We start from the raw sequence: 26,874 nt of genomic DNA, 5'->3' as shown, positions 1-26,874 counted from the left end.
AAAAGTTGTAACTGATAATCCTTTAAACATAATTAATAATCTAATAAGCAATAATGGAAAATGCTTAGGAGATTGGAGGAGAGATCTGTACGAGTCCTTCAGCTTGCTGCATTAACCAGGGTATTCCCAAACTCTTACAGTTTCTCTGCAATGTAATTTTTGAGCAAAATTATGTTTGTGCATTCTTATTTAAATGTTATCATTAGTCCTCACCGAGTGGTTAAGAGGTTATAACGTTTACCAAGCTTTGAATTTTCTCTGGTTTAGACCCTTAGGCAATATGACTCAGACTTTGTGAGAGGTTTAACTTTCTGGCAAAAGAGGTATAGAAAATAAATCAAGCTTTACTATTGTAATTAAAGTAACATTTTCTACTTTAAAGTATTTTTGCCTATATGTGTATGTATGCATGTTTATATAGCAAACACAAGTCTTCAAGTCTTTTTCCTATAGTGGAAACTCTATTCATACCTCAAAAAAAAGGCGTCAGTGGAGACTGGTCATCTTTGTATTCAGTGTATGTTAATGTGATGAATACAGATATTTTCCCCATACTATTGCAAATATTTATAAACTACACATCACTGCAATTTACTTTAAAATGTATTTTCTCTTGCAGGGGTTTCCTCTGTTTGTCATGGTATTTATCCAACTGGGAAACACTGAAAAATGGGAATGTGTTAACAGAACAAGCTAGAAGGATACAAATCATTCTCTTTCTGCCCCTCTGTGGGAATAATGTGAATATTTATAGATCTGGAAAGCTTTCAGGAGTCTTTAATAAGTGAGAGCCAAACCATTCTCTTTGTGCTGATGCCATTTCTTGCTTTGACCTGAACATCCATCAGCTAGGAGCTGTAGCACTGAGGAGACTGAATCAAATCAGTCATCTATACTTAGTCTAAATTTGTGGGTTTTTCTATTAAAATTGCAATAAAGGAGAAGCAAAGGTGCGGAGCCCTGCAAGAATGATGTTGTTTACAGCACATGGCAAAAATGACACTTAAATGCAGTCATCTTGGGGAGGGGGAAGGTGGACTTCTTGCTTTTAGACACCACTGTCAAGTTGCACGGGTCAAATGCGAGACCTATTTGACTGGCTTGTCTCACACAGCTAGCAGTGTTCCCTGTGCAACACTCAGCAGTGGTTTCCAGGCCTCTGCAGCGGTCACCTTTTGCCAAACTCTTTTACGTGGAAGTTGGGTAGGATTTTATGAGAAGTGAAAATGCACTGATAAGATGAAAGAGGAGGTTCCAGTGAGCTCCTCTCGATTATTGAAGCTAACTGATGGAGTGGGGAAAGGAGGGAGGGTTAACACGAGCCAGTGGGAAAGCAGAGAGCAGAAAAAGCACTTCAAAGCAAAGGCTGAGCAGGGGTCAGAAGCAGTGTCAGGTCCAAAGAGAAATGGAGAGGGGAAAACCTGAACTCCCTGTGCCTTCCCTGACAAAGAGAGCAGTGTCGGGTACTAGAGGGAAGAGTGGAGGCTGGCTAAAACAGACACACTGCAGGGAAGAGGAGGTTAGAGAAATCTGGGGAAAAGAAAATTCATTGTGATTTAAAAAAAAAAAAAGTATAATAGCTCATGAAAAATCACTCAAAGCTCTCCTGTTGTCTTTTCTTTTTTGAGTTTCCAGGAACAAGGTAGGAGCAGAGCTCCTGAAAGTGAGTGGGAGTGTGTGTGTCTTGTAAGAGGAGATGTGAGGTTGAGTTTTAGCATAGCTCATTCTTCATATGACTCTGTCATGTAAAGGTCATATTCAAGTCTCTTGTTGTTGTTGGCTTTGGGACTGAAGGCCTAATTCTGACCTGGGCACAAGTCCCCTTTTCTATAATACAGTACCAGCCTAAGTAAAATCTGCAGGATAGATCCTCAATTCTTTGTTCACATACAGCCAAAACAAATCAATAAAACATATAGAAAGACTCACTTGGGATTGTAGATCCTATAAAGCCTTCCAGAATGTTAAATTTTACCATAGTATTTTGCCTGAGGATGTTGTGTGGGCATGTAGCAACTATATCCTATAGCGGTAAATGGTCATACAAGAACTGGAAAGCTATCTATTATAAAATATCCCTAATAATTTTATATGTGTTTTCTGAGGACGGAAGCAAAGCAATCGCAAACCAAGATTGTGTAGGGCAGGAAGAATGGATTACGGTTGCTTCAATCTGCATTAAATCCAGCTTTGGGGCAGAGGGGGAGTAAGTGTCAAGTATGACTAAGTATGACACAAGGAGATGTGCTGGCTGCGCTGGGGTCACATCCAGACAACTGTCAGCTGCACACAGCTGCAAGCGCTGGTAGAAAGTGGGGTGTGAGACCACCTCAGTGGCCACACGTGCAGCTTCACAGTGGGAATGGTAAGGGTTATCTTCAGGAGAGGACAGACTAGCTGATACCAAAGCAGAGGAGGTTACTACTGACTTGTGCTGAAGAACTGGCCCTTTGCCCGGTTGCTGCCAAGCTGTGTGGCAAGCTCTCGGAGAGTTTGGGTTTCTAGGGTCCGCTGGCTCAGTGCCTCCCAGCCATTCAAGCTGCTCCTGGCTCCGGTGTCTGCAGGTTTAACATAGACGTGTCCCAGCAGCTGCCTGGGTTGAGGGTACCCAGCTCCATGGTTTCCTTGAGGAGGAGCCAGAGGTCTGGCAACCTCTGCTGCGCCCTCCTGACAGCCTGGGAACAGGCTTGGGGACACCTGGCTCCTTCTCGGGTTACTGGAAAGGAAAGATGAGTGCCTGGCAGCTCAAGGGACCAAGAAATGGGAATCTCAGCTGTTGCCTAATTTGGAAAAACTTAATATTGTTTTGGTGTTTTTTTCTTATTTCCTGCCTATAAAGAATGTTGTAATTTCTAATCCTTTCTCTAAAACAGAATGATGATAATCTTATTCCAAACTCCCCATGGACTGAATTTCAGTCATTCTACCCTCAAGATTAATCAGATTTTCTGTTGCACATCCTTTCTCCAGACCACAGTCTCTGCTTTTCTGTGCTAGTCCTTTTGTCTTTAGGGTTCGTTGCCTCGACCATGCATACACTGTAAAGTGGTTGCTTTGTCTCTTCTTTAACTTTAACACCATTTTTTCCCAAAGGCCAATTTAGATGCTGTTTTCTCTTTGGCAATTGATTCTGTCCTTTTAATAATCCTGGGACGTGGCAGAGCCTGTCTGTGCTCACTTTTCTCAGTGCTACTTCTGAACTGCACACTCCTCCTTCTGTCGCCTCCCTGTCCTACATGGGGACTCCTGCTCTCCCCAGGCCTGCTGTCTCATTGCCATCACCAAGGCTGTCGAACTGCTCCCTCCACCCTGGAGTAAACCCAAAATACAGGAAGCTCTTATGGTTAAGAGAAAATGTCTGATTCAGGGAGCAAACTGACACAGAGAACTTAAATTTCTCAGAGCATCAGTTGTATTAATGATTACTGAAGGAAGAAGGGTTAATATGGGAGACTGTGGCCTCCCTTCTCACTTTGATGATTTCTGAGCTAAAATCTTGATGATGTGGTCATACTGTCCCCCAACGAAAAGGCTGTTATATTCAGCAGGTGAAATACATAAACATTTAAGAAAGTGGCTGTGCACCAATGTTTTGCAGCATGTTCATTTTTAAGTAACCTTCAGTGACAGGATAGTTAGGAAGGGCTTTTTTGGTTTGTTTTGATGTTGTGGAGTGCTAGATACCCACAGCAGGAAAACATGCTACGTGCTTAGAGCAAATGCATTGATCTTGGAGACTGATGGATGTCTTGAGCCTGGGCAAATGCCTGGAATGGTGGTTTCATCATTCCTGTGCAGACAATAGCCCTGTCCAGAGGCTTCAGTTGTTCCCTTGCTGGCATGAGCATCCTGGCTCAGTTCAGCCCTCTCTGCCCTTCCTTGCTTGCAGGGAAAGTGGTAGCATGCTCAGGAGACTCACCTGTGCCCTGGGTGTTGTGCATTGTCCTGGGATTGCCAGTCTGGTGTCTGCAACAACTCAGAGCAGTCTAAATCTGTGGCTTTTGGGAGCTGATGAGGTTTGCACCTTAGCTATGCAGCAGCTTGGGGATAAGAGGATGTTCTGGAGAGTCTCAGCTATATCAAAGAAAGAAAGGATTTGGTCCAAGAAGAATACTTCTCCACATGTCCTTAACAAATACAGTTATTAAATGTCCTCCATTTCAGAGGCTCTGTGTTAGAGCATTTGGGAATTAAATTAGTAGGTCAGGTTGGTGTGTCACAAGTGCCCCTTCTCACACTTCAGTATTATTTTTAATCAAATTGTTAAATAATAATGCTTTTAAAAGAAACAAAAACCACTTCAGGAGAACATTGAGTCCTGAAGTACCCCAAACAATAACGTTGCTCCAAATTCCTGCTCTGTGTGTGGTGAGGAGACCAGGACAAGCGTGGGACTTTCTATTATGAGACCTGAGCCACCGGCACTGGTGAGAAATGGAGTAAGAAGGGTGGAAGGGAGTCTATAACAACACAGAGGCAATGCTGCTGTCTAAAACTGGCCCTTTATATAATCTGGGATGTCAGCAACATGTTTGGGGTTTATTTTAATGGCTCTTAGTGGCTATGGCTGATTGGCAACGGCGGGGCTCGCACCCTGCGTTGGAGGGGTAGCCCAGCGCGAGCAGTGGCACTGTGAACCTCCACACCCTGCCACCAGCGTGCCCTGACCCCGAAGGGGACCATGGCCGAGCCCCGGCAGTTGTTCACCCGTGCCCTTTTGCTCCTTGCTTTCCCTGCTGAGCCTGGCGAAAAGACCTCCAATTACTTCCAATTGCGGTGACGGTTTTGCGTGAGGTTAGACACCTGTCTGCTGCGGCAGGGAATGAGCCGACTGCCTCATTAGGCCATTGCGCAGCCTGTCAATGGTGGCTGCTTTCCGTCACGGCTAACCTGGCTCACGTCTGCATTTCTGCTACGGTCACAAGTTGCTGTCTTCCCAAGAGGAGGTCAGAGACCTCCATAAGGCTTTGAATGGCCTCACTGGCACCTGTGTGCTTCTCGATCCTGATACGTATCTTTGGTTTACAGGGAGCAGTGTTGCATAAAATTGAGCCATCCAAGGACAGATTCAGTCCTTGGGAAGGTCCAAACCAGGTGAAATTGTAACCTCTGACATGAATGCAGCATGGAGAAGCAATCCCTTTTTGATTTTTATATTGTACCTGCACAAAAGCCTTGTGGACGCTATAGTACAGCTTGTGTTTGTTCAGGTTAGAAGAAATTTGAAGGCTGGTGGATTGGCCGAGGGATGGATACATATGCAAGCAAACAAGCTCACAGCAATGTGGCAAGGTGGGAAGTTGGAAGGGGAGTAGTAAAATCATGTTGTGTGGAGGAGAGCTGGGGTGATGTCCCATTCCTAGGAGAAAGAACAGCTCTCCAGTGCCTACAATATCTCTAACCAAAATCATGGCTATATAGGTCTTGAAGGAGCTGGGAGAAGGAGTCAGAAATGTCTAAATTGCCATAGCTTCAGAAATCTCCAGTTCTAGGAAGATTAATATGTCTTTTGGAGAATGGCAGTACTCAAAACAGCTCACTCTTCCCTTTGTGCAGCATATCTACACAGCTATGATTCTGGTGCTGTAGGATTATATGTTTCTCACTGAAATCTGACACTTCCAAAAGTCAGTAAGATTTAGGCAGCTGATTTCAGAAAAGACAGTATTTTGCTCTGCATAAGGGCAGACCATTCATTTCATAAATCGTTATTCAGGGAGAGCATGATTGCACACCCCGTACTGGCAGGAGAAACTTTACTTGCATGTCTGCCAATTAAAAGTTGCAGAATGCAGATGCAGCTTTGGGGTACCTGGCTATGATCTCTGTGTGTCTCAGCATGCAGATGTTATTCCCATTTCTAATGGCCCCCAAGCAACTGTGTTGCCTGCTTGCAACAACTCCCTAAGATGTAGTCACGGAGACATTTCAGAAGGAGTCTCCCCTTTCAGGGGAGGTTTAGATTGGATATTAGGAAAAATTTCTTCATGGAAAGAGTGGTCAAGCATTGGAACAGGCTGCCCAGAGAGGTGGTGTAGGCACCATCCCTGGAGGCCTTCAAAAAATGGGTAGACGTGGCACTTTGGGACATGGTTTAGTAGGCATGGTGGTGTTGGGTTTGATGGTTGGACTGATGATCTTAGAGGTTCTTTCCAACCTTAATGATTCCTAGTTTTACTTTCATTAAAAAATAATCCAGCCACCAAGCCAGAAAACATGAAATTAATTATTACTTTACCCTTAATTGGTTTAGTGGTGGACTTGGTGATGTTAGGTTAATGGTTGGACTTGATGTTCTTAAAGGCCTTTTCCAACCTATGATTCTATTCTTCTAAGGCATTGGATAGCACGAATGTTTCTTACGATGGTCTTGCTCTAAATACCCTTGAGCTCACTGGTTTGCCATTCAAAAGCAGGCAGTAATAAAACACCCCTAGAATGTAGTATTTTTTTTCTCCTCCCTGCCAATAAACTCTTAAATTATTTTACACATTGCATTTAATTAGACTTTATTTTATTGTAACAAAAAAACCTTCAGATTATGTGCTCATTTAAGCAAGTTGTCAGTGTCACTTTTTTTTTTTCCTCCTCTGTTGTGCTGCATGCATCCTTATCCTCCAGGAATGCGCTTCTGGATGCAGTTTGATTTGTGTTGTTGGCTGGTTGGTTTTTATGGTCTTCCTTCTATTCCAGCAGTTTGGTGCCTGAGGGCAGCAGAAGGCTTCCTGTGGAGATGGGTCCATGTGAAATTCTGTCTGTTCCCTTCTTCCTTCTGTCATTGCCTTCTGCTCCCACTTCTGTTTCTTCTTCCTTTGTAATGGCTGTTCAAGGAGGATGGGGGAATTGTTGCTTAGGACACACTGGACCGTCAGTCCACATTGTTGCAGTTCATTTTCTAGATTTGCTATGTACTGCTGAAAGAATGTGAGCAATCATTATGTTATTGTGTATTACAATAGCAGCCAGAGGCCCAAAGCAAACACAAGGACCTTTGTGCTTGCCATCATGCAGCAGAAGTCCTACCCCATGAAACATCAAAATGCACAAGACGGACATTGAGTTAGGGAATGTCCAGCCACTGGGGGTTTCCCACTACTTAGGCAGTTGTATTTTGGGACTGGATTTCTCTATAGAGCTATAATAATAATTTCCTCTGTCAGTGTTGTGTTTAAATCTGTCATATGTGAAAAGTTTGGTTATTTTGGTGTTGAGTAATGACAAAGAACCTTTCACTTTTGCTTTCTCCTTTTATATCCCCTTCTCTCGGAGACTGTGTGTTTCTATGCATTCACTTTCTTCTCACCTTCCTCTTTTTTGTTTAAGCACAGGCTTGCAGTAAGTCCATCAATCCCAAACCAGCCACTATACCTTTTTTTTTCTCTTGAGGGATCATTTATGTGTGTAGCAATGTCACCAAGCTCATTAAAGACTGTATGTTTAAAATCTGTGCGATTGCTCACATTTAGATAACCAGATGAAAACTGGCTGAAACATGTTTCAAAGCACGGTCAGAAAATTGTGCTTTTTTTTTTTTTTCTTTTTTTTTAAGAGGAACCAAACTTAGAGCAGTGTGTCCTCTTCATTTGGAAAGGTTTTGCCCTTTGCATTGATATATGCTGTGGGGCACTTTTCTTGAACATGGGTTAATGCACGGCAGGACTCGGGGCAGCCTGAAGTTCCAGGGGTCTGGAAAAGCTGACCAAAGAATGGTTTGGACTCATGAGTTTTACCTCTACAAAAAGCTGCTTAATGCTCAGCAGAGACTCAAATAAGAAGTATTTTATACTGCAGAACTTTAGTCCACACAAGCAGAGAGTGAAAGACAGTAACTTAAGGGTAGACTTCAGTCTTTGAGAGACTGTGGTAAGCAGGTTGAGACAGGAGATCACAGAAATTAAAGGACAGCTCTAATTGGGTGCTAGTCATCCTCTACTGCACACTCTGATGTTCAGTTGCCAAAAACTCAGGAAGCTGAGTATTTTCCCATCCTGAGGAACTGAATTGTAATATAAAAAAGAAAAATCACTATCCTTAACACAAATTTGACAACTCCTATGTGAATCATCTTCCGTGTCATAATTTAAGGCCTTTACATCTCAAAGCTGTATTGGGGTGACTACAATGAAATAGTAACAGTGATTGGAAGCTTTATAGTTCATTTGGTAATTTGGACATGTGTTGTCAGCTTAGCAAAAACTGACAAAGCATAAAAGGTAAAGCATTGTCTTCCATTCCTGAAGAGATCCATTTTGTGTGTTTAAAAAAAAAAGTGAGTCTTGGGATTAAAGTACTTTATATAAATTTCAATGTATAAAAAATTTGGATATCGAATACTATGCTATAGAAACATTTATGAATGATGTACTTAATGTTGTCTGATTTTTAGTTACAAGGGCATGGAAAAAGAACAGAGCACAAAGCTTTCCCCAATTTTCATCATCACTAGCTGTGAAGCATTCATAGTGGCGAGAGGTGGCTACAGGCGCTGTAGCACTTTCAAATATCGGGTGAGGGGTCCTGTACTGTCTTGTGTGAGGGAGGGACCTCTCTTGCCCTGAGAGTTGGGCAAAACCTACAAATAGTATATATTTGGCCTGTATCTTTCTGGAGACCAGTGATTACAAGGAGTAGTCAGAGTTCTTATTTCAAGCACAGCCTCCTTCAAGACTCCATGGGTGAATGCAAGCTGTAGTTGGTGATTTCACCTGTAAAACAGCTCAGCTGAAGAGCAGATTCTTGGCTCAGTTTTCTCCTAGCCTACAGGGTACAGTTCACTTGAGGTAAAGAACATTAGTCATTGTTCTCTGCCAGTGGAGCACTGCTCCTGGGAAAATAGGGTACACCTGGTTACCAGAAGAGCTATGATGGGTCATTTCCATCAGTTAGAGACTACATGAAGAGCTGCATTTTCCAAATCTAGTGCAGAAAGTGTATGGAAAACATTTGAAAAAGGCTACCTGGCAGTTCATGCTGGTAAACTTTATTTTAAAGCCCTGGATAAGGGCTCCACTTTTGCATTAGTTACAGGTGTCATAAGGACAAAACCAAATGTCAACAGGCTCTTAGAATAATGTAGTAAAGCCTTAGGTACATTCTGTTACAATAAGATGGATTTTTGTCTTTGTGGCAGACTTGCACACAACTGGAAAGTCAACGTATGAATATGATGTGATACTCCCATTAAAAAAAAAAAAAAGCATCTACAGCAAACCCAACCAAACCAATTACCTTTCTATGTTGTCAGCGACATTTCAATCAAATGTGTATAATTTCAAATGTGGTGTGTGTTCTTTTTCCATGCTTTGAGTAATTTTTTGTTACCTCCCAAACATCTCACTTTTACTATGAGAAGCAATATTATGCAGACCTCGTACACACAAGGAGCTTTGTTGCAAGAGGTGTCAACTCTTGGAAATAGTTCCTTGCTCTCTGACTGAATTCAGTCACTTGGGTTTTCAGTGGTTAAGTTCAGTCTTTTACGTGCACACCTCCTCTACTGATGTCAATAACAATTGCACAAGAGTATTTAAGAGTGTGATTGGTCCTGATAAGTAATTTGCCCTTTATATATATTACCAATATGTAGGGGAAGTGAAATGTTTTTCTCTTCTCTGTGTTATTGTTGCTGAAAGAGTGTGTTTATCTTTTTGGACAAAAACATAGCAGGACAATTTTTGGCAGAAAACTACAATGTACTCTTGTACCCAAAACATGTATAGTGGGGTCCAAGAAGTTGTAGATGTACTTGACTGGGAGTAGAGTTGCAGGGTATGCCTCGTGTTAAGCAAGTAACCTACTTTGCACAAAGACAGGATTTAGAAATTGGACTTTTAAAGGTCTTTCTGAGCTTATAAATCTCTCTTTGTCTCTGACAGATATGATGATACAGAATGTGCTTTTGGAGATCTTGCAAGTTGTAAAAATATTTACTTTTTGTTAGGGTTTTGTAGAAAAATGTTACATTGGTGCCTGGCAATTGGTATGGCAATACTTATTCCTTATATAGTAACATTATAAAAAATGACACTTTCAGGAGGTTATGAAAATTACTTCCTACCATGTTGTTCCGTGGCTTCTGTTTCATTTCAGATTGGCCATAGGAAGAACACATGACCATAGTTACTTAATAGTGCCAGAAGAGCACCATCCTCTTTCGCCTTTCACTGCATTGTTAATGGTAAAGTATGAATCATAGTTATTGCTTGGACCATTTTCATAATGATGTGTGGTGATTCAGATGTGTGTATCTGTAATTAATGACAGGGAGTTGCATGGCTAATTCCCTGTGCACTGCTGACATCCTGTCTGCAGCTTTGTCCCTGATCTTTTACTTACGTGTCTCAAACAGCTGGTTGTTGCATTACATCCTTGTATTATATAAATAAAACCTTGACCTTTGTCCTTTGCAATATTGGTTCAGAGCAGCTTTAATTCAATTTAGAAAAGAAGCCTGAGTGTTAAAACCGTTTGAATCTCCTTACACACCTTAAACATTGATGGCACTATTTCTGCTCGAGAGAAAGCACTGAGGCCAGCTTTTTGTCATTGACAAACGAGTGCGTGTTTCTTCAGATTGAAACTATGCAGGAAGTCCTCTCTGGGCAGGGAGTACGCATACTCCTCTGCATTGCAAGGCATCATGGGTCTACAGAAGTTATTAGCAGTGCAGTATTTTGTTTATTATTTCATCAAACAATTCTGAAGCAGTAACCCTCCTCAGGCAAGTTCCTTCCCCTGCTGTGGGCAAATCTCCAGTAGTCTTTTTATTTTTTTTTTTCCCCATCACCATGTTTTATAGTTTACTTAAGGCTTGTGTCTGTGCATCCTCCCTGATAAAGCCAGGCTGGCCCTAGAAACATTGCAGTCCGTTAAGACAGAGACCAGCTCACAGGTATATTGGTGTCAGAAGCTCAGACCCTCTCTAGGAAGAGTCCAAACTCTTTTCTCTGTCACCATTCATGTGGTTGTGTTGGTTTTTTCCCCAATGTATGTGTTAGAAGTGGAGGTAAGCAGGGTGCTTATGTCTCTGAGCATCTAAACCATGTTACTGCTGACCTTCAGTTCCCCACTGATAGAAAATGGGGATAAAGGCACTTAATTATCTTCTGTGGATATTGTGGGATAAATTCATTAAAGATTTGGAGTATTAGAGCTAAACACAATCTGGCCTTTATTAAAATTGCTGTGACTGTAATGCCGTTAGTACCTCTGTGCAAATCCTAGCAAAAGGAATTTTTTTTGATGATGATGGAGATACAGATCCTCTAATTATCCAGGACAACTCAAATTAGCACCACAAATAACTGCTAAAAGTTGAGACTGCATGATGTGAAACATAATTGATTTTGAATATGTTAGGGCACAACTGCTGTTAAGTGATGTACAATGTTATTTTCTCCTGTTGGGTGTTTAACAATGCTTTGAGGAAAGAGATGTGGTTTGTACCATTGCTCGAGATTTTTGGGAGCAGAAGCCTGAGAGAAACGAGGAAAGGAAAAGAAACTCACAGCTTGAATTTTTCACCTATTGCCGCTTCCACCTTGTCTTGTTTAATTAGAAGTGGCTTTATATGGATTTTATATTATTTGCAGATTTTAAACTGGGTGCAGTTACAATATCAGAATTAAGAAATATTTTTTTTTGTTCTTCATTTCAGATTTGTACCATTAGTAGAGAAGAAAGGATTCCTAGTGAACCTCCATAGGTTTCCTGTGGGAGAAGTAAAATAAACCTTGATCACTGGTAAGCTGACTTACTCCATTTAGCTACCGTGGCCCCCCCCTCCCCAATTACTTTTGGTACAATTATGTGTAAGCAGTGATTGCATGAAGCTGCCTGGATTCCATGTAAATGATACGTCTTTGGCATACAGGAGTTTTTGTAAATTGTTTAAAGCAAGGCATTCTTCCATGCTTGGCAGAAGAAGGATAAAGAGAGCTTTTGTACCTCAGTTGCATCAAATTGGATATTTCTTTAATCACCCTGGAGAAGAATGCACTTGATTGCATTCTGCGAGTTCTACTGTTATTGTTCTTGGGTAGACCTGGTGGGTAACAGATGACCTGACTCCACACCACAGCTACCCCGGCCACCCCCTCAAATCCACCAGCTCTTCTCCCTTGGGCAAGACCTGCTCCACTGGAGTAGTAATTGTGCAATAGTCAAAAGAAAAGAATGTGAGGGAATAGGCATTAATAACAAAGTTGGCAACCCCCTGTGAGGAGACCTATTTTCACATGAATATCTTCTCCAAAGACGTAATGAAGCCTTGCTTCGTTTGACGTCTTATCAGCTAACTGCACAGAAGGTGATTTCCAGGTAAGGATTTTTTTTCCCCTGAATGCAGGTTAAATGCCCGCTATTTAAAAAGGGACAAAAAGCCCTGCACACTGCCCAAACTGTCAGAGAATTAGCACCCAGTGCAGAAGTTTTATGTGGGTTCTTTTTTCCCCCTAATACAATGGTGCTAAAAAGACAATAACTCCTATATGAGACATTATCAGTCCTCCAGAAGAGAAAAGAGAAACTGATGAAAGCTTGTTTCTGCATATGGCTGCATGGCGATGTATTTAATTTTGAAGAATATTAAACAAATCTGAACCTTTTCCTCCCCTTTTGCATTTACAGAAAATAGTAAATGTGAGGCCATAACTAAAAAAGAAAGTACTGTCATCAATTTAGACACTTTCCTGGGAAATATTATGAAAAATATTGAAGGGAAAAAACACATTTCTCTGTTTTAGTATGCTCAGGTTTCACTCATAAGCTCCAAGTTTAAAGTAGTTGTTTAGATTAATTTAGTCTCGGTCCTCAGCCAGAAACAGTGGAAAGGAGGCCTATTCTGCAGGTGTCTTAAATTGGCATGGTCAGACTGAGTAGCAGAAAGCTAAGAGGAATTGCAATCCTTGGCCTCACATTATGAGCTATTTACTATTTGACAAATGTGATTTTTTTCAGTGGAGGACTCATTCTGAAACTGTGTTTTCTGGCAGTGGTAAAAAAAGGAGTTAAATGGCTGCTGACGCCTCCCCTCTGAAGGGGTAATGGTGCATCTGCAGCGAGCCTTTCCCTGGTGCTTCAGTGCACGGTGCTCAGCACAGAAGGGATGAGCCGCTCCCAGCAGGCAGAGGAGGTAATGCAATTAGGCAGGAGCAGGAAGTGCTCATCCCATGTTTGGACCAGCTACTAGAAAGCGATGCGTGACATCCTTTGTGGAGCATGAAAGTTGCCACTTTATTCTGTTTCAGCAGCTCTTCAGAGTTTAAATCCCCCGGGCTTTGTTGAGAGAAGACCCCCTCATTTTGATGAGGTACAGTTCTTTTTCGTCACCTGTCTACTAGCTTCCAGAGATCATGAAATGAGGAAGGATAGTATTTCCATTTTGATGGTTAAAACAATAGAAGAGAGTGTTTCCAGGGGTTCCATGGTAATAATTTATAGCTCTGTAATCTTGTAGTCCCAGGATGCTTATAATCTAAGAATACAAAACTCTGAATGTTCTTCTTAAGAATGCAGAATAACATCTTGCTCACCTGAATGTTGTCTTTGCCAAGTACTTGGCATCACAGAGCATCAGGCCTGAAGTAGCTGTGGGATTCAAGAGTTCTCACATACTTCTACATGTTTGGTTTTTTTCCCTTTTTCACATCCTTCTTAGAACTAATGAGATGCTCATTTCATGGAGGCGGGGAGGTATTTTTGTCAGATTCTTGTCTTTCCCTGCAATATGCTCACCCAGGAAAGTGGTTGAGTGCCCATCCCTGGGGGTATTTAAAAGATGTGTAGATGTGGTGCTTAGGGACACGGTTTAGTGGTGGACTTGGCAGTGTTAGGTTTACAGTTGGACTTGATGATCTTAAAAGTCTTTTCCAACCTAAATGATTCTATGATTCTGAACCAACAGGATGAACACATCTCTTTCCTACTGAGCTCTACAAACATGTGGGGACAGAGTTTTGCCCATCTTGTTTTTCATTGAATCTGTGTGTTAGAGGCTTTCTTTTTGACGTGGTCAGCAAGATTTTTTGAATGTGTGTCTGCACAAACAGGTGCAAACATTTGCTTTATCATCTCCATCTGGATGTGAGGCAGTCCAGGCTGGGAGCTGTGCAGCCCTGTTTTGTACGCTGAGGCAGCTTAACTCGGACTCAGTGACGCAAATAAAAGGGGACTTTCCAGCTGCAAGCAGCTCGCATCTGGTGAGACCCAAGTGAGTGCATGGCTGCCTGTGCCCATATGTGTAGACATATCAAATGTAAACATGAATCCCTTTAATTTTCACATGTTTGTTACAGCTTCCCCTGCCTCCATGGAGGCCTCCCACAGCCCTCCTCCTTGATCTTGCTGGGAAAGCCTGGATTTATGACAACATAGACAGTTCCTTGGCCTTCATACTGGGGTGCCAGAAGTGGGACAGTAGCTTTGCCACAGTATCAAACAGAGAGGCAAGCCAGGTAGGGAGGAGATTCAGTCTCATCTACCCATGTCATCGTCTTAACTTATCAGCCACTGGGAACAGGGAGCAAGACTGATGGAAGGGAAAGGTTCTTCTAAAGAAATACCCAAGAGGTCATAAAATGCCTCTTAAATTGGGAGGAGGGGATTACTTGTAAATCAGTGCTTTCCTGCTCACAGTGTCCCCTGGCATGGCTTTCTAGATCAGTACATCCCCAAACAGAGCAGCCAGGATGGGAAGTGATTTGTCTCCCCAGTTTGATGCTTGCTCTTTCAACCAGAACCAAGGAAGAGGAAAATATCAATGATTTCTCGTATGTGTACTAAGCGCATGTCATGATTATTTATATTCTGTTTCCTGTGAGTATTTGGGGTCCATTTAAAGCAGCAGCACAGCGCTCTGCTAGTGTAGCGTGCAGGTGGTCAAACTTGAGGAGAGGAAAGCAAGGTGAGGAAAAGCTACTTTGCTTTGTACTTGCATCTGTAAGTCCTGCCAAGGTTTCAGGTGCCCCGCTCTGTGCTAGGGTGCAGTGGCATGCCGGGGCGGTGGCCATCGGGGCGGCTGGGACCGTGATCTCCTTCCTGTGCGCAGGCAGACTGGGACAATGGTCTCAACCTGGTTGGTGAATCACTGCTCGGACTCGCCCTGCAATCACCCATGTGGTGCTCAGGAAACGAGCCACCTGCCCTGCTTCCTCTCATTTAACTGATTTATTTTTAAGTGGAAAAGGCTATGAGCTTTGTTCCTTTTTCTCAGGGACTTCATGTCCTTTAGAGATCCCTGAAGGCTGCAGCGCAGTACGAGCCGCCCCAGGGACCCTCCTTTGGGGACCACGTCCTGGTATCTTCACTCAGCACCAGGCACTAAAGCCAAGGCTATCCATGAGGTATACATGGACCAAACTACTGGGCAGCATGGCAGAAACTCCTGATGTTATCTGAGCCTCCTTCTGCCATGTTCCCAAGGAGAGCAGTGGAAATTGTTACTGAACAAAAAAACAGGTCCTGGCTCTGCTGAGCCTGTGTTGTCCACACTTGCATCCAATGACTGTTACTCATGCGGTCCTGGTGAGCAGTGAGGCTCCCAGGCTGGGAAGCAGCACGATTGCAGTTAGTTTGATCTGGGCTTTTGCTGACATCTACAGTGTTGCACACTGTAAGCCTGTCTCACTGCCCATTTGTGACCATGCACTCTGACATTTCTTGTACTGTACATTTTGTGTAAGAAAAATGTGAATCTAAGGTCTGTCTAAGGGCAAGTGGTGCTTCCTGGTTTCTCTGGTTTCTCTTCAGATCGTGTAAATCTTCTGCCTTTTACTAAAGATTTCCGTGGAGAGGAACAGGCACGAGTGTCAAGAAATTTTTTGAGGCTCCATTTTTTTATTTTTGAACAGGCTGCCCAGAGAGGTGATGGAGTCACCATCTCTGGAAGTCTTCAAAAAATGAGTAGACGTGGCACTCTGGGACATGGTTTAGTGGGCATGGTGGTGTTGGGTTGATGATTGGAATGGTGATCTTAGAGGTCCTTTCCAATCTTAATGATTCCTAGTTTTTACTTTCATTATAAACAATCCAGCCACCAAGCCAGGAAACATGAAATTGCTGCTCTGCCCTTAATAGGTTTAGTGATTGGCTAGGTAATGTTAGGTTAATTGTTGGACTGGTTGATCTCAAAGGTCTTTTCCAACCTAAATGATTCTATGATTCCTCCATGGGTTACTCGTCTCATAAGTAGGATTTGAGATGCTCCTAGACTGTGAACCAGCACAAAATAGTCCATCCCAGATACTGCAAATCTGATTTCCAAGAGTCTTCCTTTGTAAATCAGCTCTGGAAATATCAAGGAGGCCTAACGTAATAGGTGTTTCTTTTCTATATTTTGAAGAAACACATTGTGCTTGCACTCTTCTATTCAGCCATTACTATGTCTCCATCCCATACCTTGTTGCTCTGTGTGAAGATAGCTGATTTAAGTCCTGGCTGGGTGCTGTGGGTCTGGGTCTGGTGCTGTACCCAAGTGAGATGTTCCTATGAGGTGATGCTGTCTCTGGGACCTGAACTGATTTGTCTCTGTGGCACAGCATTGCACTCTATAGATGTGCTAGTTTCCTCATATGTCTGGCTTGGGGATCTTCAGCACACCTCTGCATTACATGGTGTAGGCATGCCTGTATTTGCAAAACACCAGCAGTAATTCATGATTAAGTAGAAAACAAAGGAATGCACATAAGATCATTTCTTAGAGCAATTCAAGGTCTATCTGTGCTTACAAACCCCTCCTTTCATTCTGCCTTTCTCTATAAGTATACTAATTCATTTTAGCACCAATTAATCCATATGTTTCAACCTGCTTTACCCATCCTCTGTTTTTTTCAGGTGAGAATAGCTTCTGGGAGGTAGTTCTTTATCTCTCACTGAACTTTTGCCAGACCAGTGGTTCTTTCAGAGAGGAATGTCGAGTGCTTAAAAAAATTAGCTTTAGTCAGAGAGAGAATAAATAGCACACTACCGCATATATTGGAACAACACCTATCTTTGTGGTGTGGGTGGGTTTTAACCATAGCTCCAGTTAAAGGATGTGTACACTATACCTCTTTCTGTGGGAAAGGGGACTCTCCCAGAGCCATATTTCCCATTGGGCTCTGGTGGAAAAGGTGCACGCCACTTCATTTCACGTCTGCAAAGGTGTGTGTGTAGGTAATTGGAGAGAATGGTCTTACTTGTAAGTCCCTCATTTTTTGTGTGGTTAGAACTGTTTGCAAAGCTCTGCAGATGCAGAAGTAAAGACAGACTGGACTGAATCTAAAATCCAAAGTCATACCACTTCTGTGATACTTCATCCAGATTTACCCATCTTCTGTGACTAAAATCTTGGCGGTTTTTTTCACATTTAATTCCAGGTTTAAGTTCTAGATGATGAACAAGCCAGAGGTCTGTAGACACCCACCTAAACTCAGCAGAACTTATTCTGTACTTCTGATCTTTCCTCTCTCAATCTCCTCGCCCTGTATTTAAATATCCTCATAAATCCTTACTTCAACCTTTATTCAGGAAGTAACTAACTATTAATAATAAACCACGTAAACACCAGGCCAATGTATGACACTATTCATTGATGTTTCTAGCTATGATAGTTTTGTTCTCCTTTTTTGAATGCCTTTTTTTTGCACTGTACCCTTTCTTTCCTTTCTAATGTTTGTCTCTTCCCAGTTGACAAATGTAGGGTTTTATTCTGTTTCTTACAAAACATGAACCATCTTGGCTTTTCTCATTAACTTCCTTATTATCATAAGCACCACCACCTGTAACATATATCATGTTAGCAGCATGGTGCTGGGAGCTGTGTATATTAGCTAACCCATATTCCCTCTTAGATCCAGATGGCAGGATGGAAAAATATTGCAAGGTCATGTTTTCAAGCCAGGGGTGTTTTTCCTCAACTATTTTGCAGGATTGCAATAGAAAATAACTGAAAAAACCCCATCTCTTAAGTGAAACTCTGAAGTGGCTGAAATCCAGAGAAGGCTGAACTCTGGCTCATCTTGCACAGGGAAGCCAAGCAGCCATGCAACTGTGCAGGACTGGAACCATTTTCTTCTTATTGGTAAGACTGGCTAGAGTCAGATCAGAAGGATAGTCTTTTACTCAAAGTCATGCAATTTATTAGTCCATTGCAGGTTCTCCAGAAGAATACAATACACTGCAGCAACTGTAACCAGAAAAATACCTTGAGGTTTTAAAACAGGATGTGCAATTCATGCTGGTTACTGAGTGATGAATGATACAAGCTGCACCAAAAAAACTATAAAAATGCCTTATTTCAGCTAGCACAGCAAAGCAGTTTAGATATAAATTAAAAATAACTGCAGTCTTGTGGTCTTTGTCAGTTATTTACAAGCTTCTTGAAATATTTCCTTATCTGCCTTTCTCATAAGAAGTTAGGCAATTACAATAAGTAAGTCTGAAGTTGGAGAACATCAAATAGTGAATCATTATGGCATCATTACATGGGAAGTAGTAACAAGGGGAAGGCCAAATGAAAACTCAAAGGTTTTTCAGCTTCAGGAAATCTATTTTAAATTAAATTGAAATAAAAGCCTTAAATAAGTTTAACGTAATTCTGTGGAAAAGGTAGTTGCACAAGGAAGAGGTATTTGCAGCCTGAAATTCAACTTCATGCTATTCAGGGTATTTCTAAACAGGAAAGAAACAATTACCGTGTCATTGAACTAGTCACAAAACTTTGTACACGGGACTCTTTCATTACAGAGAAATGTAGTCTGGAAATCCACAGATTCAGAAGTTTCTGAAAGATGGGGAAAAGAGGAAATGTTTCATTTAGACATTTTTTGGTAGCATCAATGTATATACATTCCGTATTAATTTTTGCTTTAATTGCATAGTATATGTATGCTCAATATTTTATTTATGTATCTACAATGTAGCATGAAAATATATTGCTATGTAACAACTGCATCACAAGAAAGTATTTTGGGACCAGCACAGCTGGAGTTTGGAGTTTTGTGGGTTGTGGTGTGTTATGTGTTTTTTGTTTGTTTGTTGGTTTTCCCCAGTTCTGATATTGACTTGATTTTTTTTTTTTTTCCTTCTGAATCAGCACAAGAGTGCATTTCAAGATGCTTAATGCTTTTTTTTTTTTTTCATGGTTAAAGCTCAAGCTTTGTCAAAAAAAGAATTACATTCCTTGCAAACTCAATCAGACATTAAAAAGGTGTTCAGCTCTCCTGAACATCAAAAGGAGTGATCAGCAAGTCTGAGGTTTGGTCCCAATTTGACAATTTTAAGGTAACATTTTTTGACATTGCCTGTACAAACCTGGTAAGGTCTGCAGAGCACTGCTCCAAAGGGATAGGCATCCAGCAAATGCAGATAAAATGAGCCACTGGTCTTCAGGAAAGGAGTTGTTGATGATTCTGCCTGTGCTCTGTAAAAGATGAAATCAGGAAACTGATGCTAACACTTGCCAGAAATTGCAGTCTGATCATGACAGGTAGGACTGATGGCTTTGCTGAATGCTTCACACAGTCCTCTCCTCTGGCTGCACTGCTATTAATCAGAGCAATGGGCCATCATACCTGGGAAATTTTCTGTCATTTAAAACAAAATTAAAAAATTGTCCAGTCTGCTTTTTAGTTTGAGTATTTCTTCTTTTTAATAAATTGTGTCAAAGCAGGGCAAACTGGGTGGAAAAGACACTATTTAAACTGCCTCAGATGTGCTCAAAGCTAGTGACTCTTTAGACACCTCTGTATCATGGGCTTCGTATAGGTAAGTCCTAAGAACCTGATTATCTTTGAGCACATATCTGAGTACCAACCTGAAGAATGAGACTTGGGAACCTAATATCTTTTCCAGACTTTAAATGTGCTGTAAGGCAACGAATGACTAAATTTTCATTTTGCAAAGGATGAGAATACTCCAAGGCAGTCATCGTAGCTCAAGAGATGCCATTCTTGATTTGGGTAATAACAGGGATGAGAACTCAAAATTTTGGGTAAATGGAGTACATGAAATACAGCTGAAAAATGTATAGGTGATAATAACAGCCAGCAGTGGGAGATAACATGTGATTGTTCATAAAAGGACAAGCTATAGCAACTTGAGTCATGAAAAGGTGAACCTTGGTGTTACCCTGAAAGATTATTAAAATCCATTTCAGAATATTCAGCTTGGGTTCAGAGCAAAACATATAACTTCTACTAAGAATGTGAACATACTAACATTGATATTTAAAGTACTCTTTGTATGGACTCACACCACTTAAAATATATTGAGGAACCTCTCACTATTCTATTGAGATGTGAAGGCAATGGAGATGCTGAGCAAGAGGACCAGTAGCGCATTTTCCAGTTTAGAAATACCAAAGAGCTTCTCAGAGTAGTGGTAGTTACCTCCTTTGTTGAGTTGTGCCTACGTTTGAATCCTTTTCTCTCAATAGATGCACTGGCTTCACTGTGTTTGTATGCAAAGGTCTAAGTCATGAATTTGAGTGGACAATACTAACTTGCACGTTTCTAAGGGCCCAGAACAGAACAAAGATCCGTTATGAAAGGTGCTGTCTAAACATGTAGCCAGTACTTACAGTCTGAGTAAATAAAACAGGAACAGAGAAGTTCAGCAACACGTAATGACCCTGTGAGAAGCAGTGGCTGTCTGGAGTCAGCCCAGCCGCTCTGACTTCTAGTCCATTGCCTTTTCCACTGGATATTGCTGTACTGACGTCTTGGATCATGCAAAAAGTATTGGATGATATATACCAAATGAGAGGCTTATCACAGTTATCTCTGCAAAGTCTGGCACCAGAAGGAATTAAGAAACAGACATCAAATTATAGATGCATAGCTGTATCCTGAAAGTATCTGTTTAATGCAGTAATGTATAACTGCTTGATTATTGACAATGAAATCCTCATGCTGCTACTCATCTCCACCTGCCTCCAACTACACTGAGATCAGGCCCTAGATTTATTTCTTGCTCTTGGTCTCAGGTGTAGCAATTAAAGAAATGTTCTGTATTGCTGAGAGCACCAGATGTGTGCAGTGGAGCATCCTATACTGACAAACATTTTGCTTTTAATAGTTCCTTTGGGTACACATTGGCGTCTGGTTTTATTTTTCTGTTTATACTTTATTTTTCTGTTTTATGGAGCTGTTTCCTTGATGGGGTTTTTCAGTTTCTTGCCTCGGAGGATGGTTTGGGGTAGCATGGATTATGACACAGCAGCATTAAGAGATGTCTCCTGTTTCTGTTTTCAGTTTTTAAGGTCATTCTAAGTTCTTCATTTGAATTGTCCCATATGACTTAAAAGCAATGCAAAATGCCAACTGCTTCTGAAACCCACATTGTGGATCATGCTGATGTCTTCCTGGACCTTCCTGATGTCTTCTTGAAGTCTCCCTTTTCTTCCTAGACCTGGAACCAGACTTAACAAATATATGACAAGGTTTCTTCAGGAGCAAGGTTTTTCAGTCACAGTAGTTGCAAACCTTCTTTCACCCACACCCTGGAGGTGGTGAGCACCTAGCAGGTGGTGGGTGACTTTCTCTCAAGGTCTATGTTTGCAGATTTTCTCCTCCAATCTAACTTTCAGCTGGTTCTTCATTGCCGAGTGGGACAAGATGCTGGGTTGCGAATCTCAGCGTGAGTCAAATGACGAAAGGCTGGAGTGCAGCAGCAGGAATACTCTAATGATTTAGAGAAACCTGATCTATTTTTCTCTGGGACATTTTGTGCCAAATTGAGAGTGCCATGGTGGATATGACTAGCTGAGAAGAGAGAAGAGCCACAAACAATGTTTATTTCTGTGAGTAGAAAGTCTTTTCTCACCTCTGCAAGTCATTATCTTACTTCCTGAAGGGTGGAATTTGACGACTTCAGCTAATGTATGAGCACTTTTAAATGTTGTTCAGTGAGATGGATGCTATTTCTTCAAAATAATACAGGCAGTGAAAAAACAGATCTTCACACACATATTATTTATAAGGAGTGTCAGGTGCATCATGATACCATGACCAATAGAATTCTAATATGGGAACTCCTTATCTTGCAAAAACTTCATTTATTTATTTTTTCGAACAACAGTTCATGTAAAACCATGATGAGAAAAGATTAAAGTTCTGTCAGATAAAAAGCAATGCTGTACTATTTCAGCTATCCTAGCTTTCAGAAGAGAATGAAATATGTAGTAATTCATGTAGACGCCATAAATATTGAATAACCATTGTAATGGATTGCATTAATAGATATACAAGATGAATAAAAACACATTTAATTTAGTCCTTTGCTGATGGTGCCCGTGGATTACAAGGACTAACTTGTCTACTGCAATGTTACCTATCAAATAGTTATAATTCAAATCTTCTTTTTTTCCCCTTCCCAGAAAAACAAAGTAGTCATGATAAAAAACTACCCTGACATCATTTTGTCTCTCTGGAGACTGATCCTGATCTTACCCATCTCATTCCACGCCCATGAATATTCCCATTGATTAAGGTAAAGTTTTTCACATCTATAAATCATTTTGGGATTTGGAACCATGACGGGTCAAATTAATCCCTGAACTCACTCAACTACCTGTGCATCTACTTGGCCACATTGACACAACCTGGGCATAAATTTGGTATAAGAACTCTTAAAACACAAATAGGAGCCAGGTTCCCACTGACTGTCAGTTGAGATCTGCTCCCATGCTGCATTCTCTCCTTCTGTCTTGTAGGGATGAATATTTTGAGGGTGGAGGTTAACAGGCATTGCTGTCTATGCATGACATCCTACTCCTTTATGCTGACATGAATGGAATGTTTCCTAGGAGATAGCTCAAAATAAAATGAATTATTTGAGATTCATGTTTTAAAATTCCATGGAGGTCATCTTTACAGAAGACTCTTATTACCAGTTAGCTGGCTATGGATCAGGGCTTCAAGATGTATCAGATATGATCCATTTCCCTCTTCACTGTGGGGCAAAAGCTGCGTGTGGTCAGACCACCAAAACCCTTTTTCCTGCATTATGCTGCCGGTTAGCTGAGGAGTGCTGCAAAGAGCCCCTGCATACCTGGCCCTGGCTCTTGGTGGTCCGTGGTTCCTCCTTGGTGCTAACCCCTTACAGTAACATCTCCAACAGGTTGAGGACAAGTGGGAGTGATTTTAGTAGGAGGTGTTCTCCTTCTGTCACCATGGATCCAGGGCGGTGCACTGTGTTTCAGGGCCCAAAAGCTTAAGGCTACAATTTGATATCCCCCCATGCATTTGAGAAGTGATAAATCATGCCTTCTGTTTTGATTAGCTTTCCTCCACCTCCAGTGGCCTTCCAGATCACATCTAGTGAAAGAATTGCCTGTGAGTTGGCGTTAGAGGTGTGTGTCTAGGAAATATATTACCTGAATTAAAATGTGCTTATTCAGAAATACCTTTCCCACCTTTTTGTTGCCCTTGTTAGGGAAAAATGCTGCACTTTAAACTCCAGCTAACTGATTACCTGCCAGTTCTGAAGCTGTGCTCTGAATTAATCTGCTCCAAAAGCCAACAGAGATGACTTATGTTTGGGCACCTTACAGAAAAGCAGGGAGATGAAAAGCCTTAGGAAAGCTTTGACAAACAACTTGGAGTGTTTGACCAACTTTGCACAGCTGCTGCTGAATGAAGAATGCAAGTAACATGCCAAACAGAGACAAGAGGTGATCAACAGGGAAGGTAGCTTTTGTATCTGCACCGAGCATATTATTTTCAGGAAAGGAGAGGAAATGTGCTAAATTACCTGTAGGAGGTGTGCCTGCTTTTGCTAAGAGATGTATCTGGTTTATGTATTAATTCCTAACTGGTCAGATTCTGTACCAATGTACTCTGGAATCTTTCTGAAGGTCAGTGGAGATACACCCGTGCACAGCACCTTGATTTGATTCATTTCATCCCAACCATTTAAATGTGCCTTACAGACTTATTTGCAGAGCCGAACCAAAATATCTCTGCCCCCTCCAATTCCCAATTTCCAGAGATGAAGTTTCCTCATAAATCCTGGGTATGATAGCACCAGCATGACCCATCACTTCATTGCATCAATGTGCAGAGCTGTGTATGGTACTGAGGAGGAGTTCATCTGGTCAGAATGGATCCGGTCCAGGAGCAAATAAAGGAGTTAGGAATCTGATTATTTCTGGGCCAATTCTGTATGAGTTACAGCTTCTCAGTTTTCCTGATGTCAGCTAGTTTTACTTCGCTTTGTTTTCCCTCCCCACACAGAAGGTGAAGTATCTGGCTAGCACAGGCATCTTGATTAGCTCCACTGTCTGGCTGACTTCTTAATGATGCAGTTGTCAGGAGAGCTGACCTGAGTTTCGGATCAGGTTGGGATGCGTCCTGGCTGGGATAAAGTTAATTTTCTTCCTACTAGCTGGCATAGTGCTGTGTTTTGGATTAGTATGAGAATAATGCTGATAACACACTGATGTTTTAGTTGTTGCTAAGTACTGCTTACACTAGTCAAGGACTTTTTCAGCTTCCCACGCTCTGCCAGGTGCACAAGAAGCTGGGAGGGGGGACAGCCAGGATAGTTGACCCAAACTGACCAAAGGGCTGTTCCAGACCATATGGCGTCATGCTCAGAAATGGGGGGGAGTTGGCCGGGGGGCAGCAATCGCTGCTGAGGAACTGGCTGAGCATCGGCTGGCAGGTGGTGAGTGGTTGCATCACTTGTTTTTCCTGGGTTTCGTTCCTTCCCCCCACCGCCTTTTCACTACAAATTATTATTTTATTTCAATTATTAAACTGTTTTTATCTAAACCCATGAGTTTTCTTACTTTTGCCCTTCTAATTCTCTCCCCCATCCCACTGGGCGGGAGGGTGAGCAAGCGGCTGGGTGATGCTTGGTTGCCAGCTGGAGTTAAACCACGACAGGATGAAACATACTATATTTGGTGTCATTTGAGCACTGGTTGTTTCGGTGCATGTCAAACTTGTTCCAAAATTTGAGGTTCCACCTCACTGCCAGGAGCAGGGGAGAGCGGCAGTTCCTCAGGCACCCCCCGTCTGGCACATCAAGTGCTGTTTGGGAGGGGCACCCTAATTTCCTTAGCTTTGTACAAATGAGGAATCCTCGTACAGAGAGGCAATTTCCAGATATAGTGGGCTTTTGTATAGCATTTCTCACTGTCAGCATGAAGGGATTAAAGGAAGATGGTATGTTAGGCTTTAGGCTGCTCTGCACCGGTTCAGATGTGAGTGGTAGGGTGAAAGAACCATTTCTTCCATTTTATTTAATTTTTCAAACTTTTTTTATGATTGCTTTCCAATGACTTCAAAAGTAGTGCAAGGCCAAGAAAGAACAGCTAGCTTGTTTAGTCTGATGTGGTATATATCACTTGTTTATTTCTTCCAGGGCATTATGTTTTCCATGTATTTACTTAATGGTTTATATTTGACTAATGCACATCTTTCAGAAAGAGATTCAAAATTGATTCCAATGATTGCTGGAATTTCCTATGTTTTCCAAAACATTAAAAGTTACATCAGTGTGTCAAGAGCCTCCCCTTGCAAAATTCTTTTATGATTGTCCTATGCAAGTTTTGCAGACCTGATGGCTTTAGCAGACATAACTCTTGTAGGTACTCACTAAAGTTTTAAAGTATTCAATTGAATGTATAGTGCAGCTCTCCAAATACAGGGCTGAGATATTTACTGATTCCTTTTGCCTATTCTACATGTTTAAGTTGTCATTTCCAGGTAGGCTGGCACTTGTGTAGAGGAATTGTAAACTATAGTGGTTTTCATCAGAAAAGGAGATGTTGCTAAGGGGAACTCGTGGGTGTACATCCTTAGCTGCAGTGCAGTGACAGCTCTTCAGTTACTGCTTTTGGCACTTTTCTTTAGTCTATGCCTGTTCTGAAGGTTGGAATAAGCAAAAATTTTATTCCACGGAAATGCTTTTACCCTTTTGTAAAATTTTTATTTACTTATCAAGCTTTCATTTGAAATGCTTTCATTCAGGTTTTTATTTGATTGGGAAGTACTTCTGCGGGGCCTTATGGAAATGTTAGCTGGGTGTTTTGTCCCGCTCTGTCCCAGGTGTGTGCCTGCCTGGTCCCAGCGCTCCTGGACCTTTTTGATGCACATATTCCTGTGCTGCAAACTCAGAACTGGTGACAAGCTAACTCGCTTGCTTGTTTAATTTAGTTTCAAATTTTACCCTACTGGGGAATTAATTCTTTTCCAGGAGCTAAGGACCAACCTACAATTTTTACTGGTATCAGTTAGGACTGGCAACTAAGTACCAGGTGGCATCTTCAACATCATCTTTAGCACTTCAATGCAGAAATTAAAACAAATGTCTCTTATTACAGAAAACTGTTTGAAAATGAGTGTAATGCTGCAAGCTCTGGGGGCTGACTAAAACATATTGGACATCTAGTGTGAACCCCCAGTGAAGACTACAGTCTGGAACTCCTTTGCCTGACCTCTGCTACACTGCAGATTTTGGGCCCATGGAACAGGATTTCCTAGTGCCGAAGACTGAGAATAGCATGGGGAAAAATTAGTACCCAGCTCCACAGCCCATTTTGAGGTGTCGCGGTGCCGTTGCCCAGAGGTGGAGGTGTGTATGTCCCAGTCCTGCCCTCCTGCCAGCCCCCCTGAGCAGTCAGTGTTGATGCTCTGCTGCCACCGATGGGGATGGGAACAAGCAAAACAAATCATTGTGGTAAGAATGCTCTAGACTTGTGCCAAGTAATTGAGTGGGAAAGCTCTCTTACTTACCCAGTAATCATATTCGCTTAGCTAACTAATTTCTAATCAGGTAGAGGTTTAGATAGAATTTAGAATAAGTATTTGGATTAATACAGAACAGTTTGATTTTAGAGCTGTGCCTTTTCTGTCCTGCTGTCTGAGAATGATGGTGTGTGGAGAAGAG

The 26,874-nt window shown here is 41.7% G+C and overlaps 1 non-coding gene across 1 annotated transcript; it reads left to right on the top strand.

The window, feature by feature from the left end:
- The first annotated feature begins 15,727 nt into the window (after window positions 1-15,727).
- LOC142594032 (U5 spliceosomal RNA) lies at window positions 15,728-15,846 on the top strand. The gene has a single exon (XR_012831234.1). It is a non-coding gene; the product is annotated as a U5 spliceosomal RNA (small nuclear RNA).
- The last annotated feature ends 11,028 nt before the right edge of the window (window positions 15,847-26,874 follow it).

The sequence above is a fragment of the Pelecanus crispus genome, chromosome 7 (assembly GCF_030463565.1).
Source record: "Pelecanus crispus isolate bPelCri1 chromosome 7, bPelCri1.pri, whole genome shotgun sequence".
NCBI classification, from domain to species: Eukaryota; Metazoa; Chordata; class Aves; order Pelecaniformes; family Pelecanidae; genus Pelecanus; species Pelecanus crispus.
This window is presented reverse-complemented; position numbering and strand designations above follow the sequence as displayed.